Below are 17500 nucleotides of genomic sequence, written 5' to 3'. Positions count from 1 at the left end.
GCAACAAGAACCCTATGGTTACCACATCTAAATCTTCTGAGATACTTCCAATCATTATAATCCATTTTGATTAACCATTTGATTAAGCCTAATTTAGTATTAAATATTTTATAGCTAGAGCACAACCTATTTTCATTAATTTCACATAATAAATTATGCTTATCTATATCACAAATTCTGAGATCAACACATTTCCTACCCCATTACTATTAAATTCACATGGGCTGTTCCAGAAATTAGATAGACCATACTTGTCTAGAATACTTTTAATTATTACAATCCATTTCGATTTGAATTCATTGTTATCGTGTCACTTTCTTAACAGTAAATACTTGGTGTGGGATAACTCATGTTGTTTATCTTGACTGATCCTTATCCAAAAGTTTAGCATTCTCTTTTCTCTTTTGGTTGGTAAACCAAATTGACCTAGTTTTCTGTAAGCCATACAATTTGTTGACTGTTTCTTTATTTGAAGAATACTTTTTAGATACTTTCTATGAAAAATCTCAACATGGTCCAAGTTTTGGAACCCCCAAATTTGGCTTCCATATAAAAGAACAGGTGTGACCAGAGGGTCAAAGAGTTCACATTGTATATCCGATAGTCACTACGACACGTCAGTAACACTACAGCCCTTGGAACTCACAACAAAAGGTAAGCATATTACTAAGCTTCACTATCCTACAGTCACTGTGTACTTACCATGATTACGGAGGTCAGGAGGGGGGTGATATGTGGACGTTACTGCGACGCATCTTGTCACTTTTCCGACTTGAGCACAAGCGAGGTGTCTTTGGAAGAAGCTAGAAAATTGGCGAGAAGGACAGGTGGCTTCTGATTGGCTTATTCGAAGAGCAGAGGAGTGTAGCTATGAGTTGCCAAAGCGTCAATTTCAGACAAGCTTAAACTTGTTCACCACGACTACCCAAAAGTAGCTGTTTTAAAGATCCCATTTGGGCTCTCTGGTCATTAAAGGGATATATATTTATATATATATATATATATATATATATATATATATATATATATATATATATATATATATATATATATATATATATATATATATATATATATATATATATATATATATATATATATATATCCAAGTAAAAAACAGATGAAAAACATATATTTCAGCATTTTACAATAAGGATTAAAGTAGTTATCGGATCAACGATCAAATGAAAACGGAAGGATTTTCTAATATCTGGATAATTAAATGCATCATTTCAGCTGAGAGATGCTCAAACACAGGATGCAAATGTGATCGATAAAGAAGAAAACCACTTTATTATTGAAACTGAACGGTCGTTGAGGCTGTTATTTGGAACCACCTACGGATTTTGAAGACCATTTGTTTCAGACGATCTAGTATTACCTGTTAGAATAATGATTCTTTTCGGAATGGAAGAGATATGATTTAATTTATCACTCTTTCTTTGTGTTTTCAAAACAAATCATCATCATATTTCTATGAACTATCTTCTTTTACAGAGTCGTTCAGGTATAAGCGATGTAAAAGTTTTTCCCTTTTTATTATTTTATGAAAAAAAAAATATGAAGAAATAAAACAACGATTTTTTGTCTAAAGTGTAGATATTCCAAACCAATTCATTTATTATTTTTTTATTTGTTTATTTGTGAATTATAATATATTTTCAAAGATCAGGAAGTAAAGTTGAAGTATGATGAATTTAAAGAGAATTTGGAATATTCGAGAGAGAGAGAGAGAGAGAGAGAGAGAGAGAGAGAGAGAGAGAGAGAGAGAGAGAGAGAGAGATAGAGATAAAATACTTGAGTAATGTGATGTCTTTTTAGTTGTCGTATTACCGCAGTATGTGCTCTGTTACCTTTCAAAATGAATTTTCAGATTAACGAGCAAACGCTGAACACGACATCCTATTTATTTAGAAAAAAAAAACGTACGAAAACAAACTCCGGTAAGGGAAGTCTCTATGAAATTCCTCTAGCCTCTCACATACGACAATCCACAACCCTATCGTCTGCATATTGATTTCAATTGTCGATCTAATAAGTAATTCCATAGATACTGTCTTGATGAAACTTGATGAGAATTTATGGCAAAACTTGTTAACTTCTTCTTTTTAGTTCAGTACCTAGTTTAATATATATATATATATATATATATATATATATATATATATATATATATATATATATATATATATATATATATATATATATATATATATATATATATATATATATATATATATATGTTTATATATATACATATATATATATATATGTATATATATATATATATATATATATATATATATATATATATATATATATATATATATATATATATATATATATATATATATATATGTATATATATATATATATATATATATATATATATATATATATATATATATATATATACATATATATATATATATATATATATATATATATATATATATATATATATATATATATATATATATATATATATATATATATATATTTATATATATATGTATATATACATACATATATATATGTATATATACATACATATATATATATATATATATATATATATATATATATATATATATATATATATATATATATATATATATATATATATATATATATATATATATATATATATATATATATATATATATATTCGTATATATATACAAATCAAGTACTCTTAATATCTCCTTCCTCTTGTTGAATGAGGTTTGCTAGACAATATCCCAAATTAACCTATCCGCACACTGATAGAGACACATATACAAACACACAAACCACCATATATATATATATATATATATATATATATATATATATATATATATATATATATATATATATATATATATATATATATATATATGTGTGTGTGTGTGTGTGTGTATATATACATATATGTGTGTATGAATATTCTTTTATCGCATACCTTTGAAAACATTATTGGGTGCAAATAACATCTCTCATTGAATATTAATTCTTATTTATTGCGTAGACGTTGTGACTCAAAGACAGTATGGAAGCAACTGAGTGAGTTTATTATAGAACACTCTCCTTTATATACAAAAGTTCAAGGTAGAAAGAATTTTAATGTTTAAAATTGACACCGTTACCGATGAGGAAAAACAGACATGTTTCTTCAGGTTCTTTTTAGTGCGAGGGGATAGCGAAGGTACATGCAATATATACACAAAATGAAGTATGTACGATCATTTGACACACGGATGGTACATGGCTCCCCCTCTAAAAATGGCGTACTGTACAAGTTAAATAGGGTGCCCTGAATCTGGAGTGGTAGTAGCAAAAACTGCGCCGATTAGCCGCAGTGAGTGGCTGTAGAAGTCGTTTGTTGGGGCACGAGCCAGTGGTGGATGATGGGTGGCTTTATTACCGCTCCGGCTCGTTACGGGGTAGGCGAGTGTATCCTACGGCATTCATAGGCGTGTGTGTCCTACGGCATTCAAAGGCAAGTTTGTCCTACGGTATTCATAGACGTGTGTGTCTTACAGCATTCATAGGCGTGTGTCCTTAGGCATTCATAGGCATGTGTGTGCTACAGCATTCATAGGCGTTTGTGTCCTACGGCATTCATAGGCGTGTGTGTCCTACGGCATTCATAGGCGTGTTTAAAAACAACACCGTTACCATTGAGACAAAACCTTCTCTCCGCCTGTTACATTGGTTACTCCGGGGTCACCAATGTGACGAGGTAGGAGAAAGGTGTCAATTTTAAACATAAAAATTCTTGTTGCCTTGAACTTTTATATATAAAGGAGAGTGTTCTATAATAAACTCACACAGTTGCTTTCATACTGTCTTAGAGTCCCAGCCTTCTCTCTGCCCGTCACATTTTGACCCCAGAGTGACTCGAACACCCTACATAAAATGAAGTATGTACGATCGTGTGCCACACGGTTGGTACAACGTCAATTTTTCTTTATGAAGTACAGAGAACGTTTGAGATTTTTCATTCTCATCGATGTAGGTCCGTCATATTAAACCGCCTTTCCATGTATATCATCAGGATTATTTTTACACTGATTTCATATTTAATTCAAATATTGCTTTCAACAATTTTTTTTTGCTGTCCAATGAATTAAACATATTGTCATACTCTCTCTCTCTCTCTCTCTCTCTCTCTCTCTCTCTCTCTCTCTCTCTCTCTCTCTCTCTCTCTATAAAAATTAAAATTCAAGTCTTCCAATTATATTTTGAGCTAATTCTTGTTGAATTCAAATTTTCAAAGTTATAATATAAATAAACACATAATACAATACTTCGCCAACTACTTGAGAATATTTTAACCGTAAAATTTACCTGAAATTTCTTTTCCTGCTTTAACCAATGAGAATAATTTTGATAAAACAAAAACGCTGTCTGGGAAATAAAGCGATTTAGGGAAGTTTGTAGACTTAAATTTTTTTCCCATAACTTTGATAACATTATACATACAATCCTTGACAATCTCAAGTCTCGGTAGACAGAAGGAAGTTGACTAAAGATGATTTGACTCGACAATTTCCGTAGGGAGGTAATTTATTTTATTCTGAAGATATCAGACTTCGTTGGGGATCTCGTAATTCATTCCCAAAAATTTTAGAGCATATCTAGTTTTTCTCTTCTTTACTGAAATATTTCATGGTTGAATACAAAAGACTATTTACTAAGAAAAAAACATTTTTCCTGACTTAAAAATATCATTACTGTTATCTGTAAGAAAGACAGAATGGCGTTAATTTTTCTAACAATTGTTCGCTTCAAATCAATAAGTAATAACTGTAGACAAATTATACCCGAGGAATATTTACTTTTCGAGTTATGACAGTCGATATCCGTGCCATGAATATTTTTTTGGTTATTATGATCTTGTATATGTTTTATTCCAGTGACATTTAGTAGTAGTAGTAGTAGTAGTAGTAGTAATGGTAGTAGTAGTAGTAGTAGTAATATTGATAATGACGAGAATAATTTTGAAAACATATATATATATATATATATATATATATATATATATATATATATATATATATATATATATATATATATATATATATATATATATATATATATATATATATATATATATATATATATATATATATATATATATATATATATATATATATATATATATATATTTGGACTCAAGCCATGTCGTCCTGATGGAAGTTCCTATTGGGTAGCTTCGTAGGGTATATAACAACTACGGCGATATTCCCAGAGAATTTACCTTAAGGTACCAGAAATCTAACTCCTGGAGCGAATATCCCTCGTGAAAGGGATATCGCGACATATCAGAGGACGTATTCTTGACACGCCACATAGCAATCTGCACCCCGAACAGAGATTACGTATCGCAGGGGTCAATTGGCAAGAAATGAAATCGGGAAAGAAAAAGGGGGAGCCGCTCCCAAGGCTCCCTATTCTCCCGTTTCGTAAGCGTGCCTGGCGTCAATCCTGGCGCCATCTGTATTCCTTTTTGCGTAGCTTAACAACTCGGTGTTTTTTTCCTGTGTTTCTCGCAAATCTTGGATTTATTCTACTTTTCATGGCTTCTCCAACTTCGTCTGCCTCTGATAAATTGAGTACCATGTTTTTTATGTATAAATGTAGGCTCTTGGTAAATTTTTAAGTGATTAATAGGATTAATCTTTGTTACAAGAGCCGTAGCCTACCGGAGGCATCATGGACGCTGTCGCTCGCTAGGTATAGGTTTAGTTAGCCAGAGCGACATTCCCGGTTGTTTTGCTTTAATAAATTTTAGCTATTTAGCATTACATAGGATTTCCTTTCGTGCTTTAGTATTATTTTGGCGAAGTATTCGCCAATTCTGGCCTACACTAGGCCATGTAGCCTAGTCGTTTGGTCCTAGTACTTCATGCATGATTTTGGTTTTTCCGAGTGTATTAAAATTTTATTGAAGCTTTGGGCTGTTTTTTTTATACATTTAAGATTATGTTGAATATTTCCAAAATAGTATACGAGTGAGTTTCAGTGATTTAGGTAATCGATTCTCTTGGTGCCTAGGCTAAGTTGCTTATGGAGCCTTAGTATAGTTTTTCATACTCCCCGGTTGCTTTCTTTTCTTCGGGGAAGGTATGCAATCCCTTTCCCTCTGTTTAAGCCTTGGGCTTATCCCTAAGTGGTTTATCTGAATTAACTTTCGATAAAACTATACTGGGGTGTTTCTGTACCTTCCTGTTCCAGTAAGTCTGGTTTCAGAGAGGGACAGAACAACAGAGTTCTTAGTTTGAGTCTGTGTTTGTCTTGCTTTGGGTAGAGTCTCCCTCGCTGGCCTGACACAGACATAGGAGGCTTAGCTTCCTTAGGTCACTACCGAAGGTTTCTGTACGAGATGATTCCTTCTTTTGTGATCTACCAGACTAGTCCTTGTTGCTGTTTTCGGGGGAGGATAAGATTCTTCCCCTGGGAGTAGCAACACCTTCCTTGCTTTGGTTCTCTGGGAGCTGGCAAGTATTGCTGGCCTCCCTTCTTGGATCTCCCTTAGGCTAAGATGAGTTTCTTGGCTGCGGGTGATCCTTAACTAGAGCAAGGTTGGTAGGACCCTCTTTTGTCCCTTCCCCCTTCATCTCCGTAATGGCCTAGTCATTACAATACTGTACGTCATTCTACATCTGGACCTAGGATAGGTTAGGATGTGGAATTGACTCAGTCCCTTGCCGGCCGGCGGCTCTGCCGGCCGGCAAGGGTCTTCTGCTTTGAGTGCTGCCCGGACCTCCCTTGGTCCCTCATCCATGCCTGCCTGTAGAACCAGACGGCACTGGTCAGGAAGCCTGAATTAGATTCTCCCCTTCCTTATATGCACTCTTTTGGATTGCCGGGCTTGGAGGTAGTATACGCTCTTATCCCGGCATCCATTCTGTTTTTCTTCTAGTGCTGTACCCGACCCGGCTGCCGGCCTATGAGGCTGGCAGCCGGGCAGTTGTAGTCCTCTGGTTCTTTTGCTGCCGGCCGGCATCGGTCCTGTACCTTTGCCGGCCGGTTAATGTCAGCCCTTGTCTGCCAGTTGCCAAGAGTGTGGCCGGCAGCCGGGTACTACCTTGTGTAGTTGCCGGCAGGCAGTCATTGCCGGCCCACATTGGCGGTTGCCGGCAGTTACTGCCGGCCGGCACATGCATTTGAACCAGCGTTCTGCCGCCTTATAGCTATTAAGTAGTATACTTTAAAGCTAGTTATGGTGTACCAGTATTCTTCAGTATAACATTTACTGTAAGAAGAAAACTATAGTATAAGTTTTGGTACAGCACTGTGTGTTCTAACACTTTTGTGTTTTCTTGCCCAGCCCTTTGCTGTTGCCCTACAGATAAGAAAGTGAGTTCTTTCTTGTCTATTATCCAGGATTTTAAAATCATTGCTTAGGTGTGAGCTCCACCTGTTTCCTCTGGAAACTTTGCACTGGTTATTCTAGAAGAGATTAACCATCCGATTTTATTACCTGGAAGGCTGCAATAATTGGTTGTGAAGGAAACACAAGTGTGTGTCTTTCCTTTCTGAATTGTTATGCTATACTATGCATATCCAGTGATACATAGTTCACTTGATACTCATGGAAATTTCTTCTCTTTACAGGAGGACCCTCCGAAGTGCGGAAGTGTTTTCTGCAACGTCCGCAGCAAGAACCTCAGCCGACATGAGTTTTGTAGGAGACACGCAGCATGAGCTGTCTCCAAAGGTGATCTCTAGTATTGGGACCCTCAGGTATGTACTGTGTGCACTAACCTGATTACTGAGGCCTTTGATTCCCCTAGGACGGCGAAAGCAAGGGAGAAGCTTCGTACCTGGGTAAGGGGCTTCCAGAAGAACACCTCTGGACCTTATCTTCCAAGTGAGAAGATGAGGGCGTATCTTTTCCCTAAGGCATCAGCTGATGCAGTGATTCCCCAGCATCAAGAGGAGATCCCCCAAGTTCAGATCCAGGTGGATGCAGAAGTCGCGGTCGCTATGCAAAACATCCAGTTAGATGACGGAATGTCTGACGTGGACGAGCGTCTGGAGGAAGACCTCCTGCCAGAAGCCCAGGATGAAGTTCAAGCCCCAGACGTTGTAGAGGAAGAGGTCGACGAGGTGTCAGCTACTCCGGTTCAGATCCCGGAGCCTATTCCCTCAACATCGGCCGGTCTCCCAGTAGAGCTGGGACAGTTCCCTCTCCTCCTTTGTTGGAATGATCCAACAAATGTAGAAGGAGAATCAGGAGAAGGCGGCTGCAATGGAACTGCGGATGCAGAGCCTTGCAGAATCACATGGGCCCCAGAAAAGGCTCAACGTGAAAGACCTTCCCTTGTGCTCAGATGCTAACCCAAGGAGGTATGCTGAGCACATGCCGATGACGACTGGAAAGATCGTCATCTTGGATAAGTTGGGTTCAGTTCACCTAGAGGAGGTGGAATTCTGGCCCAGCAAGGCATCATATCCGGACTGTTATGTCCGGCTGAGGAAGGAACCAGCTTCAAAGGAGGAGACAGAGCCGAAGGAAATCATAGTGATGGACCATGCTAAGGCTCAAGCTCTGCTTTCATCCTCGATGAAAGAGAGGGGCTTCTCTAACTCAAAGGTAGCTGCATTGAGCAAGAAGCTCCCTTCCTTTGTGTCCTCTCCTGCTAGAGCCTTCCCCTTTTTACAGAAAGGGTTTGCGGCTGTACTAAAAGCAGTCGAGGCCGGCAAGCCTTGCCCCTCCCTGGAGGAGTGTAAACCCTTGTCGCTGGCCCTGCCTATGGACCACAAAGACTGGAAGGACGTCCATCTTACATTCTCAGTTGGGAAGTTGGAGGCTGATATTGCTGGACGTCAGTTCAGCGAGGACCTCCCTAAGCTGTCTGACTTCCTTTTGCGGAGAGAGTTCGAGACAAAAGAAAGACTGGCTGCCTCAATGTCTCTTCAGACTACTCTTGAGACGATGGCAAGTGACCCCAAGGTCCATGAAATATTCATGGTAGTGGCCAAGACTCATCTGGCCACAGTGACAAAGGACCTTTATGTCTTCGTCAAGTCGAGCAGAGCTTGTAGGGAGTTTGTGTTCACCTCGGCTACGGTGAGGCACGAGCCAAAGAAACTAATCTCCTCCAACATTTGGGGCAAAGACCTTTTCCCTACCGATTTGGTCAAAGAAGTTGTTGATAAGGCTGCCTTGGAGAATAGAAACCTTCTCCAGAAGTGGGGCCTGGCTATCAAAAGAAAGTCTTCCCCAGATGAGGGTCCTCAACCAAAGAGGAAGAATATGAGGACTAGGCTACCGTCTCGGCCAGCCAAACCTTTTAGACAGCAACAGCAACTGCAATTGCCATTGCCTTCAGTGCCCCAGATGGTGGCACAAACCCCGACCACTTTCAGTGGGTACCCCAGGCTGTGTCGACACAGTCCACGGCATTCACCCCAACGTTCGAAGGGCAGTCTACTTCCTTTCGAGCAAAGCCTAGAGGAGCAGCCAGAGGCTCGTCTAGGCGCCCCTCAAGGGGAAGGGGATTCAGGGGTGGTCGTGGTCAGGGAGGCAAGACCTCAGGACGGCAGTCCAAGTGAGATGATACCGGTAGGAGGGAGACTTCTGAAATTTTGGGATCGGTGGACCTTCAATCCCTGGGCCCACAGCCTACTCAAGAATGGACTGGGCTGGAGCTGGTACAGCACTCCACCCCCGTGCCTTCGGTTTTTCCAACACTCCACCCCAGTTCTGGAGGAGTACGTTCAAGAACTGTTGGAGAAAAATGTGATCTGAAAGGTGAACTCCATCAAATTCCAAGGGAGGCTGTTTTGTGTTCCCAAGAAAGACTCGGAAAAGCTCAGAGTCATTCTGAACTTGTCGCCACTCAACAAGTTCTTAGTGAATTGCAAATTCAAGATGCTAACACTACAACACATAAGGACCTTACTGCCCAAGAGGCCATATTCAGTCTCTATAGACTTGTCATACGCCTATTGGCACGTTCCAATCAACCGTCGACTCTCCCCCTACCAAGGGTTCAGGCTACAACGAAGACTATACGCTTTCAGAGCCATGCCATTCGGGCTAAACGTAGCCCCAAGGATTTTCACGAAGCTTGCGAGCGTAGCTTTCAAACAATTACGCCTAAAGGGAATTCAGGTAGTAGCCTACCTGGGCGACTGGTTGGTGTGGGTAGCATCCTAGACAGAATGCTTGCAAGCTTCCAGTCAAGTGATCCAGTTCCTAGAGTACGTAGGCTTCAAGATCAACAGAAAAAAGTCTCGATTTTCTCCATCTCAAAAGTTCCAGTGGCTGGGAATCCACTGGGACCTATTGTCACACCGATTCTCCATCCCGGCGAAGAAAAGGAAGGGGATAGCGGGTTCTGTCAAGAGACTTCTAGATTTCGAAAGGATATCAAGACGCGAACAGGAGAGGCTACTGGGCTCTCTCCAGTTTGCTTTGGTGACAGACCCAATACTAAAAGCACAGCTAAAGGATGCAACCGGAGTTTGGAGAAGTTAAGCATCAAACGCGCGAAGAGATCTGAGAAGACCAGTTCCGCTTCGGCTACGTACTCTTCTCAGGCCTTGGTCCCAAGCCAGACATATAAAGAAGTCGGTTCTTCTTCAGCCACCTCCCCCGTCGGTGACGATTCACTCAGACGCCTCCAGGGAGGGATGGGGAGGTCACTCTCATCAGAAAAAAGTCCAGGGAACTTGGTCCAAGCTATTCAAGACCTTTCACATAAACTTTCTAGAAGCTATGGCAGTGCTCCTTACCTTGAAGAAAGTCTCCCCTCGTCACTCGATCCACATAAGGTTGGTGATGGACAGCGAGGTAGTTGTGAGATGCTTGAATCGGCAAGGATCGAGGTCACCAGCTCTCAACCAGGTGATGTTGGCCATCTTCCGATTGGCGGAAAAGAAGAAGTGGTACCTGTTGGCAGTTCACCATCAAGGAGTCCGCAATGTGACAGCGGACGCTCTATCCAGGTTCACACCGGTAGAGTCGGAATGGTCCTTAGACGCAGGATTATTCTCCTTCATTCTGAATCAAGTCCCAGAACTGCAGATAGACCTCTTTGCGACGAAAGACAACAAGAAGTTGCCCCTGTACGTGTCCCCGTACAAGGACCCCTAAGCGGAAGCAGTGGACGCGATGTCCCTCGACTGGAACAGATGGTCCAGGATTTATCTGTTCCCTCCTCACAACCTTCTGTTGAGGGTCCTCAACAAACTGAGATCCTTCAAGAGGGTAGCGGCAATAGTGGCCCACAAGTGGCCGAACAGCGTGTGGTTCCCCCTGGCATTGGAACTACGACTGAAGTTTGTACCGCTACCAGATCCAGTTCTGACCCAGCGAGTCCAGAAGTCGACTGTCTGCGCTTCATTACAGAAAACTCGGACCCTGCGGCACATGATTTTCTCTCCCTAGCGGTGAGAAAGCGTTTCGGGATTTCGAAAGCAAGCATAGACTTCCTTGAGGAATATAAGTGCAAATCTACTAGAAGGCAATATAAGTCATCTTGGAGATAATGGGTGGCTTTTGTCAAGGCGAAGAATCCGCAGGAGATCTCGACAGACTTCTGCTTATCTTTCTTCATCCACCTCCATGGTCAAGGGTTGGCAGCTAACACGATTTCAGCATGTAAGTCTGCTTTGACAAGACCCATTCTATATGCCTTCCAGGTCAACCTAGGTAACGAGATCTTTAATAAAGTTCCGAAAGCCTGCGCTAGGCTCAGACCTTCAGCACCTCCAAAGCCCATTTCATGGTCTTTAGACAAAATTCTTCATTTTGCTTCTCTATTGAGCAATGAAGAGTGTGCGTTAAAGGATTTGACACAAAAAGTTATTTTCCTATTTGCACTCGCGTCCAGGGCCAGGGTTAGTGAGATTGTAGCCCTCTCGAGAGAGGCAGGTCATGTTCACTTCCTGGATGGGGGAGAACTGAACCTGTTTCCGGATCCTACGTTTCTCGCCAAGAATGAGTTACCCACCAACAGGTGGGATCCTTGGAGAATCTGCCCTCTGAAAGAAGATGCATCTCTATCTCCAGTAGAATGCCTTAAGGTCTATCTTCATAGAACTTCAGACTTCAAGGGTGGTCAACTATTCAGGGGAGAAACATCAGGCTCAAATTTATCTCTGAATCCACTCAGAGCGAAAGTCACATATTTTATTCGCAGAGCGGATCCTGACAGTACAACCGCAGGTCACGATCCGAGAAAAGTTGCATCATCCTTAAATTTCTTTAATTGTATGGATTTTGAACATCTCCGTTCATACACTGGCTGGAAGTCTTCCAGAGTGTTCTTTCGCCACTATGCGAAGCAAGTAGAGGAACTAAAGAGATCTGTGGTAGCAGTGGGTCGCGTCGTTAACCCTACTGTTTAACTCTGCGAGGAACAGTGCTTTTAATTGGGACGATTAATTCCAGGGTGAGTGTGTAGTTACATACTGTACTACAAACTAAGTGAGTGCACTGAGTTGCCCATGTAGACTGTTCCATTTCCAAAGGTGAACCTAGCATAAGTGCAGACATGTGTGCCGAGCGTTTCTAACGCTAATGTGATTGATTTGTAATACAGATTTTTATGACTTTGATACCTCGGTATCTCAAAAAGTGGCATTTAATGTTTTTTCTTTTAGATAAACAAGTTCTGTTTACTATCATACTTATGCTTAAAGTTTTGGGTTGCCTGGTATTCATACAGAGGTATATGTACTCTTCGTGACTTTTCCAGAGTCTAGTAGGACTCTTCCCTGTAGGGGGCAGGAAGCTCTAATATGGTTTATAGTTAGTTGAAAAGATGTATAACGGTAACATCTTAGGTCTCTAGGTCTAGTCGACCGAGGAAAAGTTACCTCCGGGGAGTACGGCATGTTCTGAGAATCCACAGATTCAGTAATGCTCTGGTATACTTCCATCAGGACGACATGGCTTGAGCCCAAAAAACGGATTTTGAGCGAAGCGAAAAATCAATTTTTGGGTGAGATGGCCATATCGTCCTGATGGACCCGCCCTTCCCTTTCTATGAAAGGGCTGTAGGACCCCTCCCTACATACAGTATCTGTAGCACCTCGTGTACGCTGCAAGGAATACAGATGGCGCCAGGATTGGCGCCAGGCACACTTACGAAACGGGAGAATAGGGAGCCTTAGGAGTGGCTCTCCCTTTTTCTTTCCCAATTTCGTTTTTTTGCCAATTGACCCCTGCGATACGTAATCTCTGTTTGGGGTGCAGATTGCCATGTGGCGTGTCAAGAATACGTCCTCTGATATGTCGCGATATCCCTTTCACGAGGGATATTCGCTCCAGGAGTTAGAATTCTGGTACATTAAGGTAAATTCTCTGGGAATATCGCCGTAGTTGTAATATACCCTAGGAAGCTACCCAGTAAGAACTTCCATCAGGATGACATGGCCATCTCACCCAAAAATAGATCTTTCGCTTCGCTCAAAATCCGTTATATATATATATATATATATATATATATATATATATATATATATATATATATATATATATATATATATATATATATATATATATATATATATATATATATATATATATATATATATATATGTTGCCAGATATATAGATAGATATATATCATCATCTCCTCCTACTCCTATAGACGCAAAGGTTACATTACACCTGTCGTTTCCATCATGAGCTTGAAATTCAATACTTCTTCATTCATCATCTCCTACTACGCGCTTCTTAGTCCTCAACCATGTAGCCGGGGTCTTCCAACTCTACTAGTCCCCCGTGAAACCCTACTGAACGTTAGGTTAAACTGATCTCTCTTGGGGGGGGGGGGGGTGTGATGAGAATGCCCATACCATCTCCATCTACAAACCATCATGATCTCATTCACATTTGGCACACGAGTAATCTCCCTTATATTTTCATTCTAATCCTGTCCTATCATTTAACTCTTAATGTGTTTTTGAGGCATTTGTTCTCAAATCTACTAAATCTATTAGAGATTGTTTCATTGTTTTACCATGACTCATGTTCATGGAATAACAGTGATATTTACCACATAAAAAAAAGCTATTCCTTCAGTGCCTGCACCAGTGCTAGTATTGGCTAGAAAGAAACAATCTTGAATTTATCTTATGTAGGCAACAGTTTTGCATTATGATATCAAAAAATCTCGTCGGAAAACTAAGCTTGTAAGACTTAAAGAAACAATGTTGATTAAAGTTTTGGTCTTATAAGATAATTAGTTGTAGATATCAATTAATCTCTAATGATATTTATCTCTCCATTTTTAATGAAAAATTGATTCTTTACAGGCAGTCGTTCCAGAGTTAGGGGCCTTGAATTTATTCACAGTACTTTTTAAGTTATGCTATTGTATCTAATTATAATTTCCAAAAACTTATTTTTCATTATTTCCCGGAAAGATAAAAGCAATATATTTTATTTACCATTTTTTGTTAAATCCAATGATATAGTTACCGACCATGATCAAAGGAAACATCAACTTGTAACTCAATAATAAACTTGTACGAATAACGAGATTTCATTGATTTTTTACACATAAAAAAAAGGTCTTTGGATAATAATCATGATAAAGCTTATAATATCGAACTGAATAAAAATAAGCATTACTCTTTCTTCAGTTACATATCCAAACTCTAGTTTCATAGAAGTCTTGAGTATGTGGCATGGAATGATTTATTATCTCTCTCTCTCTCTCTCTCTCTCTCTCTCTCTCTCTCTCTCTCTCTCTCTCTCTCTCTCTCTCTCTCTCTCTCTCTCTGGCATATGCAATTTAGAAATTATTGAAACGATATTTTACACTATGGATTCATATATTAGTTCAATAAAATTGTAAAGCAAATCTCAGTCAAGATACCTTTTCTCGAGACGACGCTTTCAAGAGACAATCATTTGAAATGACAGATGGAAGACTCAAGCACTACAGTAAAGCAAACGATGGAGATTTTTGTAGGTTCATCTAATTCTAGATAAGTAAGATTTTCTGGTTTTTAAATCTTACCAAGATATATAATAATTAACTTATTCTTACTAATAATTTTCTAATATTTTGCCTGAGTAAAATGCAAGCAAAAATATGCAATTTTTTAGTTTCCCTCATTAAAAAAAAACTTATTAAATAAAAAAAGCTATAAAAAAAACCTCACTGTTAATATCACTCACATTAGCAAAACTAACAATAACTTATCTAATAATACCATCGAAGACACTCTTATTTCTGATGTCCTACGTTAATGCAAGTCTTAAAAATCCTGTGATGCCTATATCCAATTCTTTTGGGAGACCAGATGGTCCAGTCCGTCTAATTTTCAAAAATCTTCCAAAAGAAAGTTGAAGAGACAATAGGAGATCGCATTCATTTTCTCTGAACATATTAGGATCTGTAAATGATTTGGTTTAATCCAAGTAGAGAACAAACAAATGTTCGATTGGGCGACAGATAAATCACTGGAGATTATTTATTGCGAAGAGGAACATTTCCCTTGGGGTATAAAACCATTTATTTATATAAAATCTCTCTCTCTCTCTCTCTCTCTCTCTCTCTCTCTCTCTCTCTCTCTCTCTCTCTCTCTCTCTCTCTGTCAATCAATGCAATATTATTAATAATAATAATAATAACAATAATAATAATAATAATAATAATAATAATAATAATAATAATAATAATAATTTCAGAAGGCTATGGAAAAAACATGTAGAAGTGGTGCCAATAATCACAAGAGCACTAGAGAGCAAAGGTTGTCATTGAAAAGGAATCTTGGAAAAGTAGGAGCCTATAAAGCCATATGACTTGTGCGAACAAGCTGGCTAAGTGAAACAGCGCATATAGTGACAAAAGCGATAAAATCATATTGAAGCGGGATATTACCAGGAACCCAGCATCATATATAACCGATGTCTGAAGACTGTGATTAACAAAAAATATAATAAGTCTACTTACGCCGAGTACTACATGTATTTATCATCATGGTCGGTCCCCAAAATTATACAATTTCTCATATCTCCTCAAACTTTCCCTTTCTCTTATAATCCATTGCTAAATCCCTTTAAACCAACAATTCAGGGAAATATTCTTTCGTGTAATAAAATCAGGGAAGTCGGTGAAATCATGATAAATTTCTGCTCATTACTCCAGATGATTCGAGTGTTGCCAAATTCCGTCTCTCTCTCTCTCTCTCTCTCTCTCTCTCTCTCTCTCTCTCTCTCTCTCTCTCTCTCTCTCTCTCTCTCTCTCTCTCAAGAAGATGTGGGCGATGGATGCAATTTTCTATTTATTTTTTTATTCGGAAATTAATTAGTTTAACAGGTTTGGCTACATCATAGCATGTCCTCAAAGACGAAAGTTGTTTTATTCAAATAACATTTATTCAAATTACCTGTTAATGAAATGAAAAATCTCTATTTGGAAATTAGATTGATACCATTCACTGATTTTAAAGTTTGAGAAACTGAAAAGAATGATTTATTCAAAACATTATAACTTTTGTTATTATAATTGACGCATTTGTTGCTGCTGTTGTTAATCATAACACCATATAAACTAAGGAAACCAGACATAGATATGACTCTGCATAGCTATTGTCACGAGCTAGGGATTAAATTAAATACTTAGATGGGCCATTACATAATGATAAAGCCGGTCACAAGGCACCTCGCTCCTGGGATAGGAAATGTACCATGTATGGTGAATAAAAACTATTGTCATTCTTTTACTTTTCAGGTCAAAGCAGAAAGGTGATTAGAAAAACACTAAGAGACTTGAGGTAAGGCAACCTAGATCTGGGGGACCTAGATTCCTTATATCACGTAGTAATAGCCTACCACCTATATCTTGGAGAAGGCACTTGACCCCATAGAGACAGGGGCCTTAAAAACTCACCCCTGGAAGTAGGTTGAGGGGGATTGGGCGCCATCCATTGTCGTGTGCCCTTTTCCCCAATGGGTACCCAACACACCAAATGACACTCCTCTTTGTTGCGGTGTTAGTATCTACTTCTGCCCCTGACATATAGTGTGAAACAAGCAACATGTGTTCCCCTTCTTTTGCTTGACTTGAAAAGAAATTAACTTTGTCATATTCAGTTAATAAGTCAGATTTGAGACGAGGAGTATGGATATTTTTCTGATAGAAGAAGACTAGCAGTAACTTATTATGCGTCCTTTCTCTGCGAGTGTGAAGCTATAATGTGAATTATCATTACCTAGAGCTTATGAGCATTTTACAGTAAAATATCAAAGAAAATTTGAAAGTCAACAAGAGACTTGGATAGCAATCAATATGTAATTAAAGATAAATCATTCATTCACTTTAAGAAAGATTTTTGCTCCTGTTTTGACCATCACTGTAGATATTATATCATCTTTACAATATGAAGGTCTTTTATTTGTACCTCCTCTCATCATTAATTTTTTGATTGCTACAAAAATCCATGACTTTAGCTTATGTGTATATATATATACATATATATATATATATATATATATATATATATATATATATATATATATATATATATATATATATAT

The sequence above is a fragment of the Palaemon carinicauda genome, chromosome 10, assembly GCF_036898095.1.
Source record: "Palaemon carinicauda isolate YSFRI2023 chromosome 10, ASM3689809v2, whole genome shotgun sequence".
Classification (NCBI taxonomy): domain Eukaryota; kingdom Metazoa; phylum Arthropoda; class Malacostraca; order Decapoda; family Palaemonidae; genus Palaemon; species Palaemon carinicauda.
The sequence above is the reverse complement of the archived record's forward strand: the minus strand, read 5'-3'. Positions refer to the sequence as shown.